Here is a 25,877-nt window from a genome sequence, read left to right as displayed (position 1 = left end):
TCTAATGTCGATCAGTTGTAGAATTTTGGAACACGTATTATGTTCGAGAATAATGAATTTTCTCGAGATTAGGAATTCTACTCTGGAGGAATCAGCATGGGTTTCGAAATAGACTGTCGTGTGAAACCCAGCTTGCGCTATTTGTCCACGAGACTCAGAGGGCCATAGACATGGGTTCACAGGTAGATGCCGTGTTTCTTGACTTCCGCAAGGCGTTCGATACAGTTACCCACAGTCGTTTGATGAACAAAGTAAGAGCATATGGACTATATGACCTATTGTGTGATTGGGTTGAAGAGTTGCTAGAAAACAGAACGCAGCATGTCATTCTCAATGGAGAGAAGTCTTCCGAAGTAAGAGTGATTTCAGGTGTGCCGCAGGGGAGTGTCATAGGACCGTTGCTATTCACAATATACATAAATGACCTTGTGGATGACATTGGAAGTTCACTGAGGCTTTTTGCAGATGATGCTGTGGTGTATCGAGAGGTTGTAACAATGGAAAGTTGTAGTGAAATGCAGGAGGATCTGCAGCGAATTGACGCATGGTGCACGGAATGGCAATTGAATCTCAATGTAGACAAGTGTAATGTGCTGCGAATACATAGAAAGATAGATCCCTTATCATTTAGCTATAAAATAGCAGGTCAGCAACTGGAAGCAGTTAATTCCATAAATTATCTGGGAGTACTCATTAGGAGTGATTTAAAATGGAATTTTCATATAAAGTTGATCGTCGGTGAAGCAGATGCCAGACTGACATTCATTGGAAGAATCCTAAGGAAATGCAATCCGAAAACAAAGGAAGTAGGTTACAGTACGCTTGTTCGCCCACTGCTTGAATACTGCTCAGCAGTGTGGGATCCGTACCAGATAGGGTTGATAGAAGAGATGGAGAGGATCCAACGGAGAGCAGCGCGCTTCGTTACAGGATCATTTAGTAATCGCGAAAGCGTTACGGTGATGATAGACAAACTCCAGTGGAAGACTCTGCATGAGGGACGCTCATTAGCTCGGTACGGGCTTTTGTTAAAGTTTCGAGAACACACCTTCACCGAACAGTCAAGCAGTATATTGCTCCCTCCTACGTATATCTCGCGAAGATTCCCCGAGGATAAAATCAGAGAGATTAGAGCCCACACAGAAGCATACCGACAATCCTTCTTTCCACGAACAATACGAGACTGGAATACAAGGGGGAACCGATAGAGGTACTCAGGGTACTCTCCGCCATATGCCGGCAGGTGGCTTGCGGAGTATGGATGTAGATGTAGATGTAGCTGTACCATTACATTGTGACATTCAAGGTATTATCGCTTGTTGAAAATTTTGTTTTATTTTCTACAATCATCATTTTTAAAATGTATTCATTGAATGCAGTTCACACGAGAAGGTAAAATAACTAGGTTTTTTAAGTTTGAAGTAAGCTCTCTCCAACAGCAGTTGTGTAGGATTACCACACTAGATAATGCTTTGAATGAATCTTGTCAGTTTGCAGGGACTTGAGCTGGGGTAGGTGGAACAACTCTATTTAATCTCTCTTGAAAATAAGTATCGGATATAGGGGCTAACTGCAGTGGCTTAAAATATAATCTAAATTTCTATCTACTTTTGTGGAAAGTTTCACTTACAAATTTAAGAAGTGGTGTATCATCGTACTACGCTTCATGGTATTACCTGAAACCATCAAATAAACACATTGTTCTACATTCCAGGTGGTTATATATAGAAATGAAAGTAGCTCGCACATAGGATCAAAATTTCCTAAGTAAATTCATGTATAAATATCTCAGAGACATTTTTACAACTATGGATATAACTCTTGACTCCTATCTTATTTAACATTGTTTATTTATCGCTCATGTATGTAGTTGGAATATATAGAAGTCGATGGCTATAAGAGGCAACAAGCGAAAAGTTAACTAAGGTATTGCTGTCTGTAGCAGATGGTCGTCTTGGTTGGTTAAATGGTAGATATGGTCAAGAAACTCTTGTAAAAACGGATGAACTTTAATGTCTCGAAAGAAGAATATAAAAATAAGTAAAATGCCAGAAAGACACAAGAATGCTATTGTTTAAAACGGTGCTGACGACATTTTCAATAGAGGGGGAAGAGAAGCTGAGAATCACGAAGGATATGGAAGGAAGGCAACTGTGTCCGGTTCAGCAGAGCCATTCTGGAATGCACCACAAATGATTCAGAGAGTCCATCGAAAGTCTTAACGAAGGCTAATGGTAGGGGTTTTAATTGTCTCTCATATAAAACCAATGTTTGTCCACTTAGGCAAGTCGCTTGGTAAGAGACATATTAGCAAGGACTGCACAAAGCAGTAGGGCTTTCAATAAAAAGCGACTGCTACTAGATCCTAAAATGTAAAATCCATTACTGAGAGAGATTCATAGAGAGGTGCATAGCTCTAAATGTGCACAGAACGTTATCAATAGTGGAAAAATATATGATATGCTAGAAACTTGCCAGATATGGCTGAGTGGGATTGATCGACTAAGGAAAAATGGAAATGAGCGAATGGCATCTTTGGCCAGGAGGCCACATCTGCCGAAGTTCGGCCGTCAAGTGCAAGTCTTATTTGAATCGACGCCAAATTGGGCGACTTGCGCGCCGGTGATGAGGATTAAAAGATGATGAAGACAACACAACACATAGTCTCCGAGCATGGAAATCCTATAACCAGGTTGGGAATCGAACCCGGGCCCGCTTACATGGGAGGCGAGCATGTTACTACCCAGCTAAGCATGCAGACCTCAGTTAAGGACATTTTACCACGTCAAGAGTGTGAACGATAACTGAAGGGATGATGGAAGGAGCAATCGTAGGATGACGATAATAAACAAATGCCTCAGGTAGATTGCCGGTGATATAGGATGATCATGTACGCTGAAATTACGTCGGATATTTGGAAAGTATGGTCCGAAAGGAAACAAAACAGTAAAGTAAACAAAAGAAAAATTCGGAGTGGGTATTAAAATCCATGGAGAAGAAATAAAAACTTTGAGGTTCGCCGATGACATTGTAATTCTGTCAGAGACAGTGAAGGACTTGGTAGAGCAGTTGAATGGAATGGACAGTGTCTTGAGAGGAGTATATAAGATGATCATCAACAAAAGCAGAACGAGGATAATGGAATGTAGTCGAATTAAGTCGGGTGATACTGAGGAAATTAGATTAGGAAATGAGACACTTAAAGTAGTAAAGGAGTTTTCCTATTTGGGGAGCAAAATAACTGATAATGGTCGAAGTAGAGAGAATATAAAATGTAGACTGACAATGGCAAGGAAGGCGTTTCTGAAGAAGAGAAATTTGTTAATATCGAGTATAGGTTTAAGTGTCAGGAAGTCGTTTCTGAAAGTATTTGTATGGAGTGTAGCCATGTATGGAAGTGAAACATGGACTATAAATAGTTTGGACAAGAAGAGAATAGAAGCTTTCGAAATATGCTGCTACAGAAGAATGCTGAAGATTAGATGTGTAGATCGCATAACTAATGAGGAAGTACTGAATAGGATTGGGGAGAAGAAAAGTTTGTGGCACAACTTACCAGAAGAAGGGATCGGTTGGTAGGACATGTTCTGAGGCATCAAGGGATCACCAATTTAGTATTGGAGGGCAGCGTGGATGGTAAAAATCGTAGAGGGAGACCAAGAGATGAATACACTAAGCAGATTCAGAAGGATGTAGGTTGCAGTAGATACTGGGAGATGAAGAAACTTGCAGAGGATAGAGTAGCATGGAGAGCTGCATCAAACCAATCTCAGGACTGAAGACCACAACAACAACAACATGGTCCGATCACGCTCCAAATAGAAACGACAATGAAATAGCGTTGGACAGATGGGTTGAGCAGTGTCTCTAGTATGCCCGTCGATCGCGTCACATCACTCTTTTCGGTTGAGGACATAAAGACGATCAGAACAATAGAGTCTCCCGCCAGTTTGAAGGCTTGATGACAGATTTTGCCTGATGTCATGCATCCCACATAACATAACTGCCATGCATATCCTTCTTCATGACGATTCTCCACCGCACTCTGCAGGGGCAATGAAGATTCTGCTGAGACGTTTTCGAAGGGAAGTGTTTGATCACCCACAACACAGCTCGTAATTGGCTCTCCTTGTCAATCATCTCCGCCTACACTAGCCGCTGGCTATGAAAACAGCACAGACAATGAGGTGTAGTCTAGCGCAGAGAATTGGCGGAAACCACAGGCGGTTGTCTTCTATAACGAGGGTACAGTACGATGAATATCTAAGTCGCAACGGCTACTGCGTGGAAGAGTAGCTGAAAGGTGTAGCTAAGTATTTTACATAAAACACTTTTGATTTTCATAGTTGTTTCTATTTCACCACAGATCGGACCTTACTTTCCGAATAGTCTCGTAACAGGATATCTAACAAACGACAGAAATAGAAGAAAGCATCAAACATACTTTTTGACTGATGACGAAAAAACCATCTAGGCACTTATTCGAAGACGTAATTCGCAAGATGTCTGAATTGGCTGTTTTATAAAGCAGCTAGTCGCTTTATTGAATTTGATACTATTTATTGTACCACTAGGCTTTAGCCTTAGTCTGTATATGCATTTGTCATATACATTGACCAAACCTCCTCCTCTCGCTCTGTGTCCTACTCTTGCTACTTCTAACTTTCCATCTAATCCCCCCACCTCTACCCGCCTATCCCTCCACCCCACTCTCTCTTCCTATGTCTTTCTCCCCCTCTCTTTCTCGATTGCCTCCACACCCTCCCTTTAACCACATCCTTCTCCCACTCCTCCTGATCATATCCTCCTCCCCCTCAGGCCAAAGGTCAAACGGATAACAACTGCGTATTTTTAAATAGTAACCTCCATTTTTATAACATATCCGTGTAGTATGTAAAGAAATACGAATATTTTAGTTGGACCACTTTTTTCGCTATGTGGTAGATGGCGCTATAATAGTCACAAACGTGTAAGTATGTAGTATCACGTAACATTCCACCAGTGCGAACGGTATTTGCTTCGTGATACATTACTTGTGTTAAAATGGGCCGTTTACCAATTGCGGAAAAGGTCGATATCATGTTCATGTATGGCTATTGTGATAAAAATGCCCAGCGGGCGTGAGCTATGTATGCTGCTCGGTATCCTGGGCGACATCATCCAAGTGTCCGGACGGTTCGCCGGATAGTTACGTTATGTAAGGAAACAGGAAGTGTTCAGCCACATGTGAAACGTCAACCACGACCTGCAACAAATGATGATGCCCAAGTAGGTGTTTTAACTGCTGTCACGGCTAATCCGCACATTAGTAGCAGACAAATTGCTCGAGAATCGGGAATCTCAAAAACGTCAGTGTTGAGAATGCTACATCAACATCGATTGCACCCATACCATATTTCTATGCACCAGAAATTGCATTGCGACGACTTTGGACGTAGTGTACAGTTCTGACACTGGCACAAGAGAAATTACGGGACGATGAGAGATTTTTTGCACCCGTCCTATTTAGCGACGAAGCGTGATTCACCAACAACGGTAACGTAAATCGGCATAATGTGCTCTACTGGGCAACGGAAAATCCACGATGGCTGCGACAAGTGGAATATCAACGACCTTGGTGGGTTAATGTATGGTGCGGCAGGGAGGAAGGATAATTGGCCGCCATTTTATCGATGGCAATCTAAATGGTGCAATGTATGCTGATTTCCTACGTAATGTTCTACTGATGTTACTACAAGATGTTTCACTGTATGACAGAATGGCGATGCACTTCCAACATGATGGATGTCCGACACATAGCTCGAGTGCGGTTGAAGCGGTATTGGATAGCATGTTTCATGACAGGTAGATTGATCGTCGAAGCACTATACCATGGCCCTCACGTTCACCGATCTGACGTCCCCGGATTTCTTTCTGTGGGGAAAGTTGAAGTATATTTGCTATCGTGATCCATCGACAACGCCTGGCAACATGCGTCAGTGCATTGTCAATTCATGTACGAACATTTCGGAAGGGTAACTACTCGCTGTTGAGAAGAATGTCGTTACACGTATTGCCAAATGCATTTGTTGTTTAATGTAGTATTTACAAGTAATCACGCTGTAACAGCATGCGTTCTCAGAAATGATTAGTTCACAAAGGTACACGTTTCGCATTGGAGCAACCGAAATAAAATGTTCAAACGTACCTGCTTTCTGTATTTTAATTTAAAAAACCTACCTGTTACCAACTGTTCGTCTAAAATTGTGAGCCATATGTTTGTGACTATTACAGCGCCATCCATCACAAAGCGAGAAAGTGGTCCAACTGACACATTCACGTTTCTTTATGCACTACACGAATATGTAATAAAAATGGGGGATCCTATTTAAAAAAGCGCAGTTGATACCCATTTGATCTATGGCCGCGCTATCTAGCTAGTTTTTTCGTTTGAAGCTTATTTCGTGAGATATTTGGCCCGGTCAAGATCAATGCACCACCCTGTATATATATAAACAAGTTTTGACGCCACTGGAGGCTCATCATTAGATGGAGCTTTTGCTGGAATATTATTTTCCTGGCAATATGCAGATAGACAACGTGGCTATGATGTCATAAGTTAACGAAATGTGTATGAAACAAGGGAACTTTCATTTACATTATGTATTTTTCATCGATAGCAGGATGCAATGCAATATGCGTGCTAAAACAAAATAATTTTTGCTTAATACTCATTTCGTTAACTGATACGTTTGGTGCCATTATTTTTTCCAGCACGACGACCTAAGTGTCTAGCTGCATATGATCCAGAAAATACCGTTCCTGTAATTCCCCGCCCCCCCCCCCTCCCCCGTCTCTGAATATGAGCCTGCCGTGGCTCGAGAACTCTTAATTCATAAATTTATATGCATAAATCTCCGGTTTATATCAGAATTGTAATTCGTCTTCGAAACTGGACATTATAAAAATGAGTAAAAGCTAACATAGTTTCTTAAATTCGTGCGGGGTCTTGGGATGGCTATCTTACCTGAAGATTCATAGCTCTTTTTAATCCTTCTGTTCCGTATGGTGACTGTTTTGCGACATAAATAAGGAAAAAGTGGCCGCTTTTACGATAGGCATCTCGTAGCGAACAATTTATTTACTTAAGATAAAGTCTCTAAAATCATTTCTGTTACTGAGTACGGAAGTGACATCTTCAGATTCCATCGTCTTTAGTGAGTTTGCTTGGTGTTATACGTATGATATTTCCGAAACGTCGCTCACGGACTTTGATGTTGTGTGCCTCTGGTTTAGCTTGCAGACAAGGTCCATTCGATTCAATTGCTAGCCTGTTCGCTGAAGGTGCCGGTCCACAGCTCACATAGACACAAACGAATGGACGTACAGCCCGCTTTCTACGTACTCTGCCGCCCGGCGGTCGATTCACAGTACTGAGCCAGCCAAAGCCACTTTTATTACAGGGACCGAATCAAGTTTCTCTTTCTGATAAATGGGCTACGACGCACACATTTTGAAACATGTGAGGGAACACGTTCACATATATATCTGCCGTAGGCAGCTGGATTGGTTCCGAATACGCTCAATGCTGATCGAGTTACTATTGCTTCACTGTCAGTGGGGGATGGACAACGGTTCGTATCACTCAAAGTTCCAGCTGCAATGACTCCCAATCAAGCCACCGCTGTTCATCTGGCAAGTCCGAGTTGAGTGCTAGTACCTGCAAGCAATGACATCATTGCGCTGTTGAGAGAGACAGTGGGCAAGTAACTGTGATGGTTCGTCATCTATTGCGAGCTAAAATCTAACAGTTCATCTGATTTGATCCATTAAGATTGATTTTTGACACCCTGCGACTGTGAAAACAATATGTTTGTTTATAAATAAATTATTTGCTACCCATCACTATTTTCTTTTTTTACTTTTCGCACGACGCGTTTCGGGAAATGATATCCATCTTCAAGGGCGTTTTTTTGTGAGTATTATGACATTTCTACTGATGTTGTCAATATGTGAGAGTCTGTTTCTTTTCGTTGATTTTTAATGGAATATATAAGGAACACTAGAGTTTTTAGTTTGCTATCGATTCTTTTGGTGAAGTTAGTGGCGAAACTTAGAAGAATTTGTACTTATAGTTTTCTAATGGTCCATTTTTCCAGAGTCTCACACAGACTTGTTGTACACTTTAAACATCGGAAATATCTTACATACACAAACAGTTACAAACATATTCTTACAAGTAGTCCACATAGATAACATTATAGAGCAACTACGTCTGTGTGGCTGAAGAAAGAAAGTATGCGTTTGTTAGGGAAATGAAAAAGAGTATTACTATGTTTTCTAGGTTGCAGAATGTTGACATGTTTAGTTCTCAGTTTCTTGTTTGGCTGATTATATTTCACCTTTGTTGTGCTGCTAGTCACTTCATTTACGCTAATTGGCCAACACATGATGGTCACTGTTCACCAACACATTAAATGTCGCCTGGTGGCTTCCGGGGCACGTGAAGCGGTAGAGAAAGTATGTGAAGGGGAGCAGGTGAAAGAGGGAACATAGTAGTGACGATACATGTCGCAAATAAGGAAATCGACCGACATGAGCGACTCGACAAAGGGCAGATTAAGCCTCGACGCCTGGGGACGAGCAGATTAAACACGGTGAAACTAGTCGGTTGATCGCGAGCAACTGTCGTGAGAATCAACGGGTATTGGTTAATGTACAGAGAAACGACGGGTAAGCAACATGGTATTGGATGTCCATGTCTCATCCCTGAACGTAGAGAATCGCTGTTTAAAGGAGAATAAGTGGCGACCTGTGGCAAATATGACGAAACAGTACAATTCATATGCAGGCAGAAGTATTTCAGGACACACCACTCGGCGCACATGGTTGGCGATGGAGCTCCAGAACACACGAACGCTTAGTCTTGTCTTCTTGACTGACGACATCATTGCAGTGAGATCTAGATTCTCGAGATTGGACCGCGGATCAATCGGGACATGTTACCTTATCGGATTAATCACGTTCGTTCTTAACCAGGTCGATGGTCGTGTCTAGATACTCCAGCATGAAGTTGAGCGGCTGCTCTAAACACGTGCCTCACGACGCACCGCAGGCCAGTGGGGTCAGTACTATGGTAGGGGGACGTCCACCTGAGCTTCCATGGGACCTGCGGCAGTGGCCGAATACCGCATGGCATGACACCTGTGGATCACGCGAACGTTTTTGTGGACCACCTGCATCCCTTCATGTTTGATGTTTCCTTTGATGGCGATGGCATCTTCAGGAAGGAGAACTGTCAATATCACAAGGCCAGAATCAAGCTTCAGTGGTATGAGGAACGTGATACTGAACGCATAGTGTTGGCCATCGTAGTACCCTGATATGAACCCTGCGGAACAATCTGGGACGCTGTCGAACATCAGCTTCGTGCCCACATACCACCGGGACTTAATTTAAGGTAATTGCGTAACCCGTGACAAGCATTTGGTACTGCTGACATGCTGAATCCATGCCACACAGACTCTGCTGCTGACATTCCACTGATAATACAATGTAATTTCAAACACTGGTACGCCTTCAGAGCGTGCTTTTTGTTCAACAAACCCTTTTTACTGTTTCATCTGAAAATAAGCTTCTGAAACAACTAAAAATTTATTTTTTGACGATTAAAAAAGCCTTTTTAACGTAAGCTTGACGCTGTCACGTACTGTGGGAAGGTGGGGTGCGGAATGAGAAGGGGGAGGGGTGGACGTGAAGAGCGATAAAATGACAGCCAGTGAGGTTAGCTTTACTGTAATGATGTTAGGCTGCATCACACTGGATTTGGATTTGTGCAGCATATGCAGTGCTGAACTAATAAAGTTATTTTTGGTTCAGTGCAGCTTAACAAGTACGATAAACTAAGTCAACGTCTAAAGACGGCAATTTTAATTTCTATTTTATATTACTTTAAAAAGTGTTTGTAATCAGTTATGAATCTTCGAAATGTGTCCATGGCTGTACAACCAGCTGCTCTTTACCATCTTTATGACGCCAGCATGAATGGTCTTCCTAAATGCTGTCTGGTTTAAATAGGAAAGTTCCATGCAATTTGAAATTTGTTACCACAATTAGTACAAGCAAATACTTTTATGTACTAAATACTGATTTTGTAAATGTTTATATTTATGTTGTAAATACCGTCCTCTCTGTTTAGGTCCAGTCTAACAGTTGTAGATGTAAAAGTTACCGTGCCACCACGTTTGACTGGTACGTTTAATCTACGTTAATGAAGCTTTAATACCGTAACTAACCTGTTATGCACGTGACATGTTCATTAACTCCAGTGAAAGGGTCATTTGTCATCGGTGTCTGTATGTTTCTATGCCTTTAGAAAACTGTGTTAATACCCAAATCCATTTTATAGATTTGTATGTGTGAATACCCAAAAAAGCGGCGATATATGACATAGCTAAGTGATGTTACTGTTCTTCTGTATCGGATAGCTTTACATTAGTATTCATGAGGTAGTTTCAACGAAAGTGCATAGCGTTAGGGCTGTCACTCGTTTTCTCCCTTAATCTTGGGAATCCTGCAGTTAGTGACGGCCTTAAGTACGAAAACTGAAAACCCTCGTTTTCTGACACGTTTAATGACTGTGTAAACTCGTACATCACCCAAAGGTTTCCCAAGTCATTTTACTTATATGTGTACGACTTTTGCTGTTTATTCTGCATTTGTCTTGAATTGCCCCAAAATACAAAACTTCGTCAACTAAATATCTATTTAAAAATGCGCCGGACGACATGAAATAATAATCATGAATTTATGGTATATCCTTGCATATATATCTCCATGGGTCCCAAAACGTCTTTTGCATTTGGAATGTTGACGGGCAAAGATCAGGGCTGTCAGTAGGATCACATAAACTATAATTTTACTTAACAGACACTTTCAGTTACAGTAAGCACGTTAGGCAGTACTAGCATTAGGTAAATTGCAATTCAGGGCTACAATGACAAATATGTTTGTGCTTTAGGAAATTAGATTCTTTTAGAAAAGTCAAGTACGACTGGCAGAGAATGATAATGGAGAACCGCAGTGGTCACTGTTATTATCTGCCACAATTGTGTTACAAATTACTCAGTTACTAAATTGTTCAAAACAAATGAAATGATATTCCTGATAAGATAGTATTAAAAACTATGCTGCACCCGAACAGGCCTCGGAAGACCCAACGGCACCAACCGACTGCCGTGTTATCTTCAGCTGATAAGTGTCACTGGACGTGAATATGGCGGAGCATGTGCTCAGCACACCGCTCTTCCATCCGTCCTCAGTTTTATTGACCATAGCCGCCACTTCTCAGTCAGGTATCTCCTCAGTTGTACTCACAAGAACTGACTGAACCCGCCTTGCCAACAGCGGTCGACAGACTCTCACGATGACCCATCCCAGTGCTAGCCAAGCCCGACAGCCCTTAATTCCTGTGATCTGTCGGGAACCAGTGTTGCCACTACAGCGCGGCAGTTGGCTCAAATAAAAAAGGGGCCTCTTATTCGTTATCAGTAAGATAGCTTCATAAATTACAGGTATGAAGGTGGACATCCTTTATGCTCTTCGGTCTATGATAGTTAAAAGCCTCTTTCGTGTTGAAGTTTTCCACAAGTAGTAAGTTTTATCGCAAAATCGGTACGCAATGCCAGAAGCCGGTTAAAAAGTCTTTCCAATAATACCTCATTCATCCCATTAGTGAGAGTTGAGAAAAAGGAATGTTGATTTGAGAAACAACATTTATAAATTTTAAATGAGTCAAAACACTTTCTTCAAAAATAAACGAATACCATACAAACTCATTGCCTTTTTTGTATAATTTTTTACGACCCTCAAAAGGTCAATTTTGCCATAGCCATTTCTGTCACCAGTCTGGTCTTTCTGTGACTAAAACTTAATATTTTTCCTGTGACCTAGGCGATTATTTTAAACAATATCTCAAATATTAATGAGAAGATGTTGGTAGGCTTGTAGTTTCTTATGACTTTCTATCTTTATGTCTGAGTGGAATAATAATTACAGCTTGGCACCAGATTTGGAGAATTTTCTTCGTCCACAGATACTCTGTTAACTTAGTCACCAGCATTCTTAATGCACTTTTGCCAGCGATGAACCAGAGCCCGCATCCCGTGCTTGTAAAAATCGGGAGAAGTTGAGGCTAACCACTTCCTTACAACTTTGACAACAGCATCGGAGTCTTGAAAATGTTCGACACGTGCCAGTCTTCAGAGGCCCAAAGAGATGATAGTCTGAAGGCGCTAATTCATGCATGTACGGTGGATATGGTAGAACAATCCAACCCAATTTTGTAGTGAGTTTCTTGGTCGCAAAGATAGTGTGGGGCCTGGCGCTATCGTGTTGCAGGAGACAGCTGGTCTTCGTCTCTGGCCTTACTGTTGAAATTCGGGCTTTCAGCTTCGTCAGTGTCGTCTTGTAGTGTGCTGAAATGACAGTTTCTCCAGGGTTCCAGGACATCGAAAACGACTAGACCCTGGCTGTCCCAGAAGACTGCGCACTTCACTTTGGCTACGCACAGCTATGTCTGGAATTTATTCTTTGGCGGAGAATTCGCATGTCACAATTCCATGGATTGTCTTTTGGATTCCAGCTTGTCTCCGGTGACGTTGTTATTCAGAAAATCGTCTCCTTTAGCTTCATGTTGGTTCCGACAAATTTCCATTCCATGAGGTTTTTGTAATGTAAGCATCCGCAGGATCCATCTCGCACAGACTTTCCGATAACCAAGATGTTCCAATATCGTTTCCAAGACATTAGAGTCGACATTTAGCTTTGCACGCAATTTTGTGGTCGTTCTCCGGCGATCAGCATGGATGAGTTGATCAAGACGCTCTTCAATGCGTGGGATGACAGCTGTGCAGTGGTCGATCGGGCCGTGGCTTGTCATGTACACCCTTTTCACCCCTTGAAAATAACGTAACCATCGCCTCACATTGCTCACGTCTTTTGTATCGTCTCCGTATACCTTTAGCAACCGTCGATGGATTTCAATCGGCGCAATTTCTTCATCAGTGAGGAATTCAATCACACACCATGTTTTATACTCTCGTCCATATCAGACCCCATTTAGGAACACTTCTCTGGTGTCTCGGGGTAACACAGAACAAAGGAACCACTTGCATTTGAAAGAAGAACGTTTATGCATTAGCACTACACTAATGACATATGGCGCGGACATCTAAAATCACCACAAAAGAATAGGAGGCGTACTTTTGGGAATGCCCTCGTATATTACTAAATGCATATCCCGCTTGATGTTTCTGGTTAATGATTTATGGTTCACAGCCCCAAGTTGTCTAAATGGCCTCTAGTAGTATAAAAAAAAAAAAAAAAAAAAAAAAAAAAAAAAAAAAAAGTTCAGCATTTCGTGTAATTAATAATTTAAAACACTTTCATAATCTATTAATAAAGAGTTAGAATTTTATATTAAAGTTTCATCACACTAAGACAACTATTACAGTTAGAAATAGTGTGTATGTCTTGAGGAAGCGTAACTAAATGAGCGCAATCTTCGCAGTTTATATTCCTCCATTATTTGAGAATAACATTTAGTCACTTGCTACCAAATTTACACGTGAATTCAAACCTTTGCCAAACTTTTTTTCTCTCAGATACATCCCACCAAATAATGAAAGAAAAAATTTTATTTGCTTATTACATTTTGTCTGTTCATGCAGTAAAACTGTTGCAAAAGTTATGACGATTGAACTTATTACTTTATTACCACCGATTCTATTCGGTATCAACATATACCACTCAAATACTGACAAAATTATATCATTGGATGAGTAATGGTTCACGAGATATGCCGACTTAACTACTAAAACGTGTGAAACACTCTCTTTTGCTTTTAAAACAGAGGGCAAATTACACTACTCTCATAAATTGTTTGATAACCAAGCACTCAGCGACTCCCGTTAAACTTTAAACACAATTCCAAACCTTTTCTAAGCTATTTCTCGTTTACATGCAGAATTTCTTATATTTAACCCCTTAACTCATTTGTAAAATTATCAGAAGTTTGAAACTGTTTTATACGTGGGTGTAGGATTCTTTAAAGAATGTAGCATTTACTGGCAACTTTCCAACAGTCTTTGAAAATTATCACAGATGACTACATTAGTCCCGGCGCAGCTATAAATCAGATAGTCCAAAATGAATACAGTACAACGACTGACCGTTACAGTCTCATATTCTTTTTTCCCAGACAATCGGTAGTAAGGATGTCGTGTCTCTTACTCTGTTACTCTGCGTCCACCCTAAACTGAAATTTGTTTCCCGGGTACTGCATTACCCAAAACACGGAACTAGGCTGCGGCTCAGAGGATTTTTTAGTGACAATGGAACAAATGTCCTCAAAAATGATATATTAAAGTTTTTTCAGCCTTGTAGCCCCTCTTTCATCACTAATCAACGGTTTTATAGTCATTCTCCTAACTTTATACACTGCCGGACAAAAAGATGAAACATCCAGATAGGGGGGAGGAAACGAAATTAAACTTAACATGTTGAGGCGGTATGTCTCGCCACTATGATATCAAGGCGAATTTAAGAAGAATTTAGAAGTATGAGCCGAGTTATTAGTATGAAATTCCACCCCTCTAACCTGGATGCATCCACTGATTAGGTTGGGAAAAGAGTCAAAAAGTAAATTTACTTTCTCTTCCCGTAACTGTTGCAACTGATGTTTAAAATCCTACGTATTGGCGTTGGGATGGAGTTGACGCTTGAGTTGATCCCACAAATCTTTCATCGGGAAAAAAATATTGGTATCCCTACTGGCCACGGGAATACCTGAACATTTAGGAGACAGTTTCTAGAGACACATTCCGTGCGTGGACAATCATTATCCTGTTGAAAAATGGCACTATGAGGCATTACACATAGGACGCAGGATATGCTTGATGTACCGTTGCACCATCGGATTTCCCTCAGTCAGTACCAGCCTTGACTAGCCGTCGTTCCAAGTGACGGCCTAAGGCAGTAAGTGCAACACCGCTGTGACTCTCCAAAGCTTTGGAAGGACAGGACCTACCTCCATATCCATAATCGCCAACAATGGTCGTCCCGGGTAGCGCAGAAGCGTGATTCATGGCTGAACACCATACCATGCCATTCATTACCGATCTATTCTTTCCAGCAACCATAATATTCCAAACGCATCTGTTTGTGTCGGAATCACCTGGTCCGGTTGTTGCTAGTCCAATGGTACGAGATGGCAGAGAATACTCCTGGCAGCCCATTACTTTTTCTCGGATGGCAGGCACAGTAGAAGATATTTATAACGCGCGTGGTGCACAGTACGGCGGTCCTCCCTTGAGATGGTTAGACTTGGTTGACGAGAAACTTGCGACGAGTATACCAGGCCTCACGTTTACAAGCAGTCCAGCATGGAGTCACTGCCACATCCAAATGCGCAACAAATCTGGATATTGCACGAATCAACCAGCCGACTGGTCGGAGACACATCATGACTTCCCTTTCGAACTGTGCCAGGTGCTGATAACGCAGTCGCAAACGGATACGTGGCACTTCCATGTCTTTCACAGTGCTTGAAAGGGGATGTCCTATTGGCCATGACGATGTCCAGGAAGATTTGACTATAAATGTGACTAAAGTTGCGAATTTGATAAATGTCATCAATCTCCGTAACATTATATTCTTCGTAAGAGACCAGAAATGTTGGTCAGAGAAGTTACTTCTTTTGAAGAGTAGTAACAGTGTGTATAGGACAGTGTGGCTACGTATTTGGTTTCAAAAGGATGTAAGCTGGCCTGTCGTGCAGTGGATGTCGCTTTATATGAAAAGAATTTTGTGCTGATATGTATTGAAGGAAGAAAATCTGATTATATTAATGGAAGGTTGTCAAAAGCGTTTTTAGGGTAATACGGTTATTCGATATCTTTTTAACTGTGTATCTTCTTATTTTAGGAACATTGCGTATGGCTGAAGTTTACTGCAGTTGAAAGAAGTGGCAAGGAAAGTAATTGTTCACAAGAAAGTTACTAAGAAATATTTTGCTAACTTGTCAGTGAGATCGTTATAGAAAGGTGATTTGTTGTGATGGTTTAACGAAGCGTAGGTAAACTTGGAATCTCGTTCTCATTTATCAATCGTTAAGATTAGTTCTCCATTTTCATTTACTTTCATGTGTGTGTGAAAACTCGCATTGTACAAAGAAGTATTTATGGAAATTGGTAAGACATCGCCTTGCATGAGCAGACGAGCGTTCCGTGCGCCCTAGTAGACGAGCAGGTACGTATAACTGCCGTCACAGTTTATGTCCACTGTAAGGTACAGTGATTGTCAGAGCGGATATTTGAAAAAAAAAACAACATATCAGTTCAGAGTTTTAATACCAAGAAAAGATCCCAGTAAAGTGCTAACTTGTGAATTTTCCAGCAGTTTTATCAGAGTCAGAAGCGTTAATTTTTATGTGCATTTGCTGTATAGCCACAGCAACAGTTCTTGAGCAGTGATTGTTTGCAAGATAAATATTAGCAATACTCTTTGGCGCAAATTTAGTCTGAGTCATTTGTTTCGCACTGAGACAGTGTATGTAAACTGCATTGAAAACAGATGGCCTTCTCGCAGAAAAATTGTTTGAAGTACCGGATAGCCTGGATTTCGCAGCGTGTAGAAATAGTTGTGTTGCCCTGGACTGAGATTTACGTATTTCCACATCAAAATAAGTTTTTCGTTTAAAATAAAATAGGGCACATGGTTGTGTTGCACTGGACTGAGATTTACGTATTTCGATACCAAAATAAATTTTACAAATATTTCGAATACCACCTTGAAACAAACAAAACACGAGTTTAGAACTATAACAATAAACTTTCATGATCACTCAACATCTGACGCTGTACTAGCCCATTATATAACTTACAAGGCTTGGAAGCAAAACTCCATACAAACAACACTAATGGACTGTGTTGGCTATTGTACCTGTCACACTTGGTTGAACTCTAAACATTTACATTTCCACTGATGGTGTGTGTGTGTGTGTGTGTGTGCGTGTGTGTGTGTGTGTGTGTGTGTGTATGAAGTTACACTTACAGCTAACCACGTCTCCTGGGTGTTTCACTTTTGCTGTCAGGACTGCATTTGAAATTAATATTTTAACTAGGAATAAAGAAGCAATGTAGCTTGAACAGAATAGGCATAAATTTAATTACTCTATATTCTAATAACTTTTCAAACGTTTATCAATATTTATACCACTTTATCACCATCATCACTAAGCCATCATTTCGAAACGATGTGTAGTACCACACATACGAGTATTCCATCGCGAAACGTCACGAGGAGATAGAACGGTGCTGTAGAACGGTTGGACGAGCGGAGAACGCGATACAGGACTCTTTGAGTGGCGAATTGCTGCAGCGAATCTTTGTAGACTAGGAGAGATACGAAAGGGTGCGTGTGCTAGAGCGAAACCTGTTACTTACTCTGATGGCCGATCGACTGGGTTTACTTAACTTTCCGAAAAACAGCTATTCACATTTCGTATACAGGCTTCGCCTGAAAAGTAGTAACTTCAGATAGAGGTATCCTTCTTGTATCTCCCAATCGCGAATCCTAATCGCCGCTCAACAGTTCATTCGAAGTGACGTTCCTTCGAAGTAGATAATCTGGAAATATGAAAGTTAAATCGAAGATGCCAACAAAAATTGGGAAAAGTCGCAGTAAGAAATTCTGATCAAAATACTTGGTTTAATTTCTCGTTCATGTACTTGCAATCAAAACATATTACTGTTACGCTGTGACTTAAGATAGTGTCAATCCTTATAATACTGGCAGAAATACCACTAACAAGTTGGCCGCGCTATTATCGAAAATAGGAGAAACAATCCGTTGGAAGGTTATTGACCCAAGCGGCTTCGCAGCGGCTTTCCCTGTACTTGATTGTCTTGGGACAGAGAAAGACGTCTTAATCAAGGGTCACAAACAGTCGAGCACCTTACTACATAGGTTCCAGAATTTTAATATTCGGTGCTTTTCAGGCGCCATCATCTTTCTTTGAAATCCACTGAAAACGTAACACTAATACTCCTGGCGGGTGAGACACTTGACAAGCAGCTTATGGTGTTGAGACACTTTCACAATGGACATCTTCTGGAACATTGTTGCTGGGAAAACAACGACAAAAATTAAACACCAAGGATACCAAGTAAATCGCTAAAATTTAAAATGTAATGTTGAAAATTAACAACTTATGTACTGATCAAGACTGTTTTTATTAAAATATATTTGCTCTCACACTGACCATGCAAAGTGCCTTACATGTGAAAACCAGTAGGCCTGATTAACGCTGATACTAACTTACAATTAAAACACCCACTTGTTTTGTGTTGATGCTAGCATTTCATGATTTATGTGGAATGAATTCGTGGGAGGGCTACAGAAGCGTTTGTACCTGTGTGCGGCAGAAGAATATGTCCTATGGGATTTACGAGAACACCAGAACTGAGAGAAAGGATTTCAAGGAAGACCATAAATTACGCTGTATTAGAGATAAAAGGATGAAAGCTGATAATACCGACAAACTTTGACTTAGAGGATATCCTGTGAAACAAAATGAAAATAGGAAAACAAACGGAGAACTTCATCGAACGACATCATGGGGCGTCGATGTAACAAGGATTAACTTCTGCTGTAAGTCCATCCCTTCGTGCCATACACATATCTATACGTTTACACTGCTCTCTGCTACTTAGGAGAAGGTACCGACGTCACGACCAATTGGGTGATGAAATAATTCAATGGCGAAAGTTAAAATTTGTGCAGGATCGTGTAATGGGTTTCTTGGTTCTGTTTAAAGTTGTTGTGGAGGTGTGTGCGTGTTACTGTAAAACGTCTGAAAATGCTGCAGCAAGAATAACAGTAACATCTGAAAGGAATGAGTAATCTCCGATAACTCTTATTTATGTGCTGCTGATCACGACTGTAATGAATTATTTTGTCATACCTTATCACTACAAATATATATTGAACACTGTTTCAATAATTCAGTACGTGAGATTAAAATATATGCACCAAATAAGTAATATATCACACCACAACCTCGACCCATAACAAGACTGGTGTCGTAAATATTTTTATTTAAAGTCACTAATAAACTATTCTGAAAAAAAATTATTTTATTTACATAATATCTAACATTGTTCTACTCAACGTTATTTTCACTGTTAGAATAGAAAAATAATAAATTGAGGATTCTGTAATATCGATCGAAAGAATTAATGGCTGATTAGTTCTGCAGTTTTAAATTGCCTATGCATACGATCACGTAATGGCGGTGGACAAAGCACAGTCTTGACTGCTAAGGACACTAAACTCAAAACATTCATAGTTGTTTATCTAGTTACAAATAAAAGTCCGTGCAATAGGATTCCATTTCGTAAATTGTACGTTTTATTTTTCTTTTGATCACTTATGACTATCTTTTACAATATTTTTAAAAAAAGGAAACCTCAGCTAATCTTCGATCTCAACCGCTTCATACTGCATAGGAACAATAGAAGAAGAAAGATTACGCAGACATTTGTGGCGTGCGAATATTGTGGTTTGATTGACTGTTGTACAATTTCAGCAAGATTACAATAAAACTAGTTTCCTATTATCAATGTAACGTGAGGTTTTATTTAAACGCTGCTTTTCCCGGCAGTAAGTGACAGATCGCTTATCAAACTTAAAGTTACTGTTATTTGAGGTGGCAGCACTTTTGTTTAAGCAAAATGAACAATTTTGTCCCACAGTACTACATGCACACAACACTAATGTATTTTTACTGTCAAAATATTTCATAAAAGTTGTTACGAAATAACAGGGTTAATACATTAGCAAATACGAATTTATATCACGTAGGATGCTATTTGCGCTATATTTAAAGATTATTCACAATGTAAGTCGAATTTACTACCTCAAAGTCGATTCTCGGCCACCAATACACAATTATTGTTGCAATTATGACCAATAACACTAATGTCCGTATAGAAAATCAATCTAAAACTGCCGCTGCAATTTTTCACTAAGATGACGGCTAACATAAGACAATCACCTATCGATTCTGCTTCAGGCCCTGTTTTACTATTAACAAATAATATATATTAAATCTTTTTCTACCTTCACTATAATCATTAACATTTGAAAGTGTTTCTCAATGATAAGCGCTTATTATTCAGCATTTACCAATAAATGGCGCTGTAGATCAATTTCGCTAATGGTAGCACTCCTTTGTAGCTGATCAGAAAACTTAACGTTGATATAGGACGAGAATTACAATAAACTAAAACTTTAAACAAAGAAGATTCATTTCAATCACACAGAAACACTATTTTTCAAATATTAACTAACAACATAATACAGTTTTTACAGATCTCTGTGCTAAGAGACATCAGTCACCATCTGCTCAAAACAACAACTCGAACAAGAAGAATAATTCTAGATGAATACGAGATAATAAAAGTTCAAGATTTCTATAATCTTTTTCCATGAGTATTGTCTGATAAATGAGTTTCACATAAAATTAAATTATGTCGCTCAATAATTATTTATTATTATTTTAGTATCCATGAAGTCCTTTTTATTAATATCACGAGAATGTTCGCTCAAATTCCACACACAATGCTGTCGCCAATAATAATAAAATAGGCTATAGTTGTAGATATTACGAAGCACAGTGACAATACATTCATTTAGTGGTATTACCCTTTGTTAGATGATTATTGCTTGTAAAAAACTGGTTATAAAAAGTAACAAAACATATTGTTATTGGGCATTTCACAATATAATAATAAGTCACAATATAATTATAAGTCGTCTCTCAGTTCTCACATATAGGCTTAAAAGTCATTTCTGAAAATATATTCATCACTTCATACATCTGGAGCATTATCGCATACACTGGCGACACAAAAAATTGGCGTTGTCATTACAACCGGGATTCGAACCCGAATTTCCTGCTTTACGTGAGTGGGCCGCCTTAACTGCTTAGGCTGTCTGAACACACTTTCAGTCTGACGTCAATTCTTAGCTTATCGCACTCTACTGAGTTGCGGCCCTGTCCAATTGCCTCTTTTACTCGCACCGGTCCCTGTATTCCCGCAAGAGGTTCGGACCATGTTGTGCATCTGCATTGGGTATCATATCTGTCAAGCTTACGGACACCACTGTTTTTGATACAGTGGCTATAAATATCAATATTTTGAGCGAGATAATGACATCAGCCCTAATGGGGTACTGAAATAATTCACTGGTGAAAGTGCAAATTTTGTGCTCGACCGGGGTTCGAACCCGGATTTCCTGCGTTACGCTAGCAGCCGCCTTAATCACTTTGACTATCAAGCACACTGTCATTCTGACTTAAATTCTCGATTCATCGCACACTTTGTATATCAACTGAATTAAAGCGGTTGCCCAAAAATGTGGAAGCATCGAAAGAAATGGATAGGCGAACGTAAATGCATATACTATCCAATGCGTGGGCCGATAGTTCTTCTGTACTACGGACGATGCAGTGCCACGTTCTCAGTACTTGCAAGTGTCAGCCGAGGTCAGAAAAATGTTCGGTGTAGATGCGAGTGCAGTGAGCCGGAACTAAGTGAATTTGAAGGTTTGCAGTATCAAGGAAACCGTATCGAAGATCTTTACCGTATGTAGGGAAATCGGGAAAACATCATCTGCTAACCTACATCGCGTACGAAAGCATATGTTGAGTGCTCGTGACAGATGGTCATTCAAGAAGATTTTGGCGACAAAACAAGAGAACAAAGGCTGCAAAAGTTTGTCACGCAAATGCCCACCAGCCATAGACCCTGGAGCAATGAAACAAAGTCATTTGGTCCCCTGAGCCTTGTTACACACTGTTTCCAACTTCTGGTCGAGTTACGTACCAGGAGTGAAATATTACTGGCATTGGTGATCACTTGGGCCTATGATTAATTACTTCGCAAGGTCGCATTACTGCCAATGGTTATGTTATCATTTTAACTGATCAGGTCCATCCCATGATACAAAGTTGATGCTTTGTTCCAAGAGAACAGGCCCCCTGTTTATTCACACACTGTCGAGGACGGGTTTTGTTAGCATGAAGCACCTTCCCTGGCCACCACTGTCGCCAGATGTAGATGTTACTGAGCCTCCGTAGTCTACTTTGGGGAGAAGGGTGCGTGATCTCTGTCCACCGACTCCATCTTCACCTTAAGTTGCCTCCATTTTGCACGCATAACGGTACAAGATTCCCTTGAAAACTGTACACCACCTGTACTTATGTATCCCAGACGACTGGAAGCTGGTTCGCATGCCAACTATTTTCCTACGCCATATGGGGCATGGTAAGATGTTGTGCTCTGTGTGTTTCCATATTTTTGTCCACATTATCTGAAGTGAAATGAATGGAATAAATGGATGATACGAAAGGGTCAAAATAATATGTGAAGATATTACCGAAATCAATGCAGAAGCAATAAACCTGCAATCTACTGAAAATGTCACCAGTTTAAAATAATTTCTGCACGATTATCACGACCAGCATTGTTATCTATTTTGGTCAACTGATAACGGTTACAAGACTGACTCGAATCTTGTCAATGAACCTCTTTTGTTTCTCTCTTCCGGAATAGCACTGCCTCACAAAATTATTTACAATGTCATTCACAATCCTATTGCTTTTATGGTTGGACTTTAAAGCTTCCTATTGGAAGACAGAGTGGCGACCCACCCTAGTTAAAAACTGAGGCAGTGTACCACGTAATAGGACTGTATTAAAATCACTAAATGTGTAGATGTTCAACATTGACGTCAACTCGTGCCTATAGAGAGTAATAAAACAATTGAAATGTGTTGCTACTGTTTAAGGCACCAAGATGCGAAAGCGATACGTGGTATACCACTTCTGCGAAATATTTGCGACTATGTGGGCGCACATTGTCGCACTTTTGTAGAAAATGGTTCAAATGGGTCTAAGCACTATGAGACTTAACATCTGAGGTCATCAGTCCCCTAGACTTTGAACTACTTAAACCTAACTAACCTAAGGACATCACACACATCCATGCCCGAGGGTGGATTCGAACCTGCGATCGTAGCGCGGTACCATACTGAAGCGCCAGAAACGCTCGGCCACAGCGGCCGGCCGCAGTTTCGTAGAACCACATCGGTGTGTTTACTGCTGGTCCAGTGCATCGTTGTGGTCTTCTGGTTTTACAGTTAGTTTCTGAAGAATGCCGTTAATACTATTTTGGTTGGACAGAAGGTGTAGGGAGGCGTGGATGGTGGGCCGTTTTCTATGCTTGTGGAAACTGAAAATAAATTGTGTGCCCCTATTCAATAATACCACAGATCTAACTTGCGCACTAAATGTCACGTGACGAATTTCAGTGGCTTCAGTCACAAGCCTGGTTTCTGACCTCAGAATTTACTTGTGCTATCAGATTTTTCTAGTTATGTAGCATGCACATACTGATAAATGAAAACATGTCTTCACAACGTAATATTTATTACGCGGACAATTCACAAAGGAGTTAAAGATATCAGGAGGAACATCTTTTATGATTAGTTTACAAGAGACTGCATGGGATGAAATTCATAGTGAATTAAATGCTGACAGAAAACTCAATCTAGAACATGGGAAATAGTTTCCCGCGTAAGCTATTCAGAAAGGTCAGTAATCAAACATGTAAAAATGCCTGGTTGCTAGAGGGATTAAAGTATGTTTTGAATGCAAAAGGAAATGTATCTCGATGCAAGAACCGGTAACAGTCCTGTAATACTCGCACACCACAAAAAACCGTCGTCAGATGCTCTACTTAAAAGAAAAGGGAAACTGGATAAAACTAATTAGAAATTAAAGTACAACGAAAACTAATGTCTATACTCAGCGTTTAGTCCTTCAGCGAAACTGCCTTTACTACGCCTCTCGCGCCCTCCCTGCCCTGTGCTGCAGACACACACTGACTGGCTTCTCTACCAAGCCCTGTTCGGCTTGTGTGTCCCTACCAGTGTCTAATAGCGCTCCACTTCATGGAAGCGCGCAAAACGTGCTCCCCAGTACTGAAGCTGCTTTCGGTAAGATAGTGTCCTAAGCGAGGGTACAATACATTCTAGAAGGTGTAAGGAGAATTGGTAGAGCTAACAGAAGGCGAGAAGGTGGATAGCTCAAGATAGAGAGCTTGAGATAGAGAAAGAAGGAAAAGAACTATATGTACTTCAAAATATTACATAGTAAATGATCAGCCAAAACCTCCATAGGAGTCGCTCACAACGCTGTTAAATAAGATATTGATTTTTTTCAGGTGTGCAACAAGCAGACGTCTATTATTCCATATTTGTTACAATTCAGATGAAAAATACAATCAGTAATTTTTAACTATACAAAACAAAACAACACAGTAACACATACGTCACAGAGAAAATTACCACACTATATTTAAACTAATGGCCTTGAATTATCAGACATTACTCAAAACTTGGAACATAAATAGGTCAAATTATAGTAACTATGAGAGGCTAATAATTATTGTTCTACAGCTCGCGCTAATTCTGTACTCTGCGCACTGTGGTGTGTGTGTGTGCGTGGGCTTGTTTGTGTGTGTGTGTGTGTGTGTGTGTGTGTGTGTGTGTGTGTGTGTGTGTGTGTGTGTGAATGTGAGCTTGTGGGTGGGTGGAAACAGCGGAACTGCTACCTCGAACAGTTAGTTAAAGCACAGAACTATTAAGCTGTCAAAATGTGAATCTCTGTGCCCCAGGAAACAAACTGGAAACGGTGTCTTACCACGAATGTTTAATGGAACCATCACAGACATCCACACTTAACATAACCGAAGCGGAACTGAAAATGAAGTCTGCATAGCTACCGTTACGTATTAAAATAACCATATAGTTACTTTTATTAAATAATAATTAATAATTCACCTGGAAACTGTCCATGAAATGAATAGTGCGTTTAGCTTACAGTTGGAAGCAACGCAGACGAGGATGTTCCTTCGCACGTGTTCTCATTGACACTGTATTTGTAAGAACAATTAATTAAGTACTTGCTTGAAGTATTGATATCAGATTACAAGTTCAAAGCGTAAATTCCACACAGTATTGTATTGAGAAAGTTCTTTGCTATTATGTATTCCATAATGTATATCTCACTATACTCTGCAGTATACTCCACTATAATTTGCAGTATATTTAGAGAGTAGTGATCACTGAAAATAGTAGCCATCGAGCTACCTTGCCTTATCTGAAACGTAATTTCATGCAAAAAAGTGAAATTTAATTATAGTAGTTTGTAATTTCAAAAGGTAAGGAAGTGAGTTAACTGACTAAACCATCTTATAGTATTTACGTGCTTCATTCGGCATCTTCAAGTGTAGTCCATATGGCGGAGAGCCCGAATGCAGCTGCTTTAAGTAAATGTAATAAAGTACATGTGATCAATACACTACAGACAACAAAGATAATGACTCATTTACAGCTCAGTAGAGAGAAGGGTGGGAAGTTTGAATCTACAGGACGACAAACGAAGAAGCTAATGTTCGCCCCTAGAGTCAGCCTCCATTTAATAACAAGTGAGGAACGTGTGTGGTTCCATCTCGTTATGCTGAAACATACGCTAGCAAGTCAGAACGCGGATTACTCACAAGTTTACTGTTCAGAACTTCTAAAATAATTGACCGTTGTCTTCGAGTGCAGAACAAAATATCTTGAGTACCCAATAATTACTTTCAGCAACAAGAAAACATATAATGCATGCCCATTCTCGCTTGCCAATTTAACTGCATTGACGTGTCTGTGGAAAAACGACGGAATTGTTGCTACCGACCTTTTTGCTCGGTGGCGTATTCTGCGGC

Source organism: Schistocerca gregaria, chromosome 5 (genome assembly GCF_023897955.1).
Source record: "Schistocerca gregaria isolate iqSchGreg1 chromosome 5, iqSchGreg1.2, whole genome shotgun sequence".
Taxonomy (NCBI): domain Eukaryota; kingdom Metazoa; phylum Arthropoda; class Insecta; order Orthoptera; family Acrididae; genus Schistocerca; species Schistocerca gregaria.
This window is presented reverse-complemented; position numbering follows the sequence as displayed.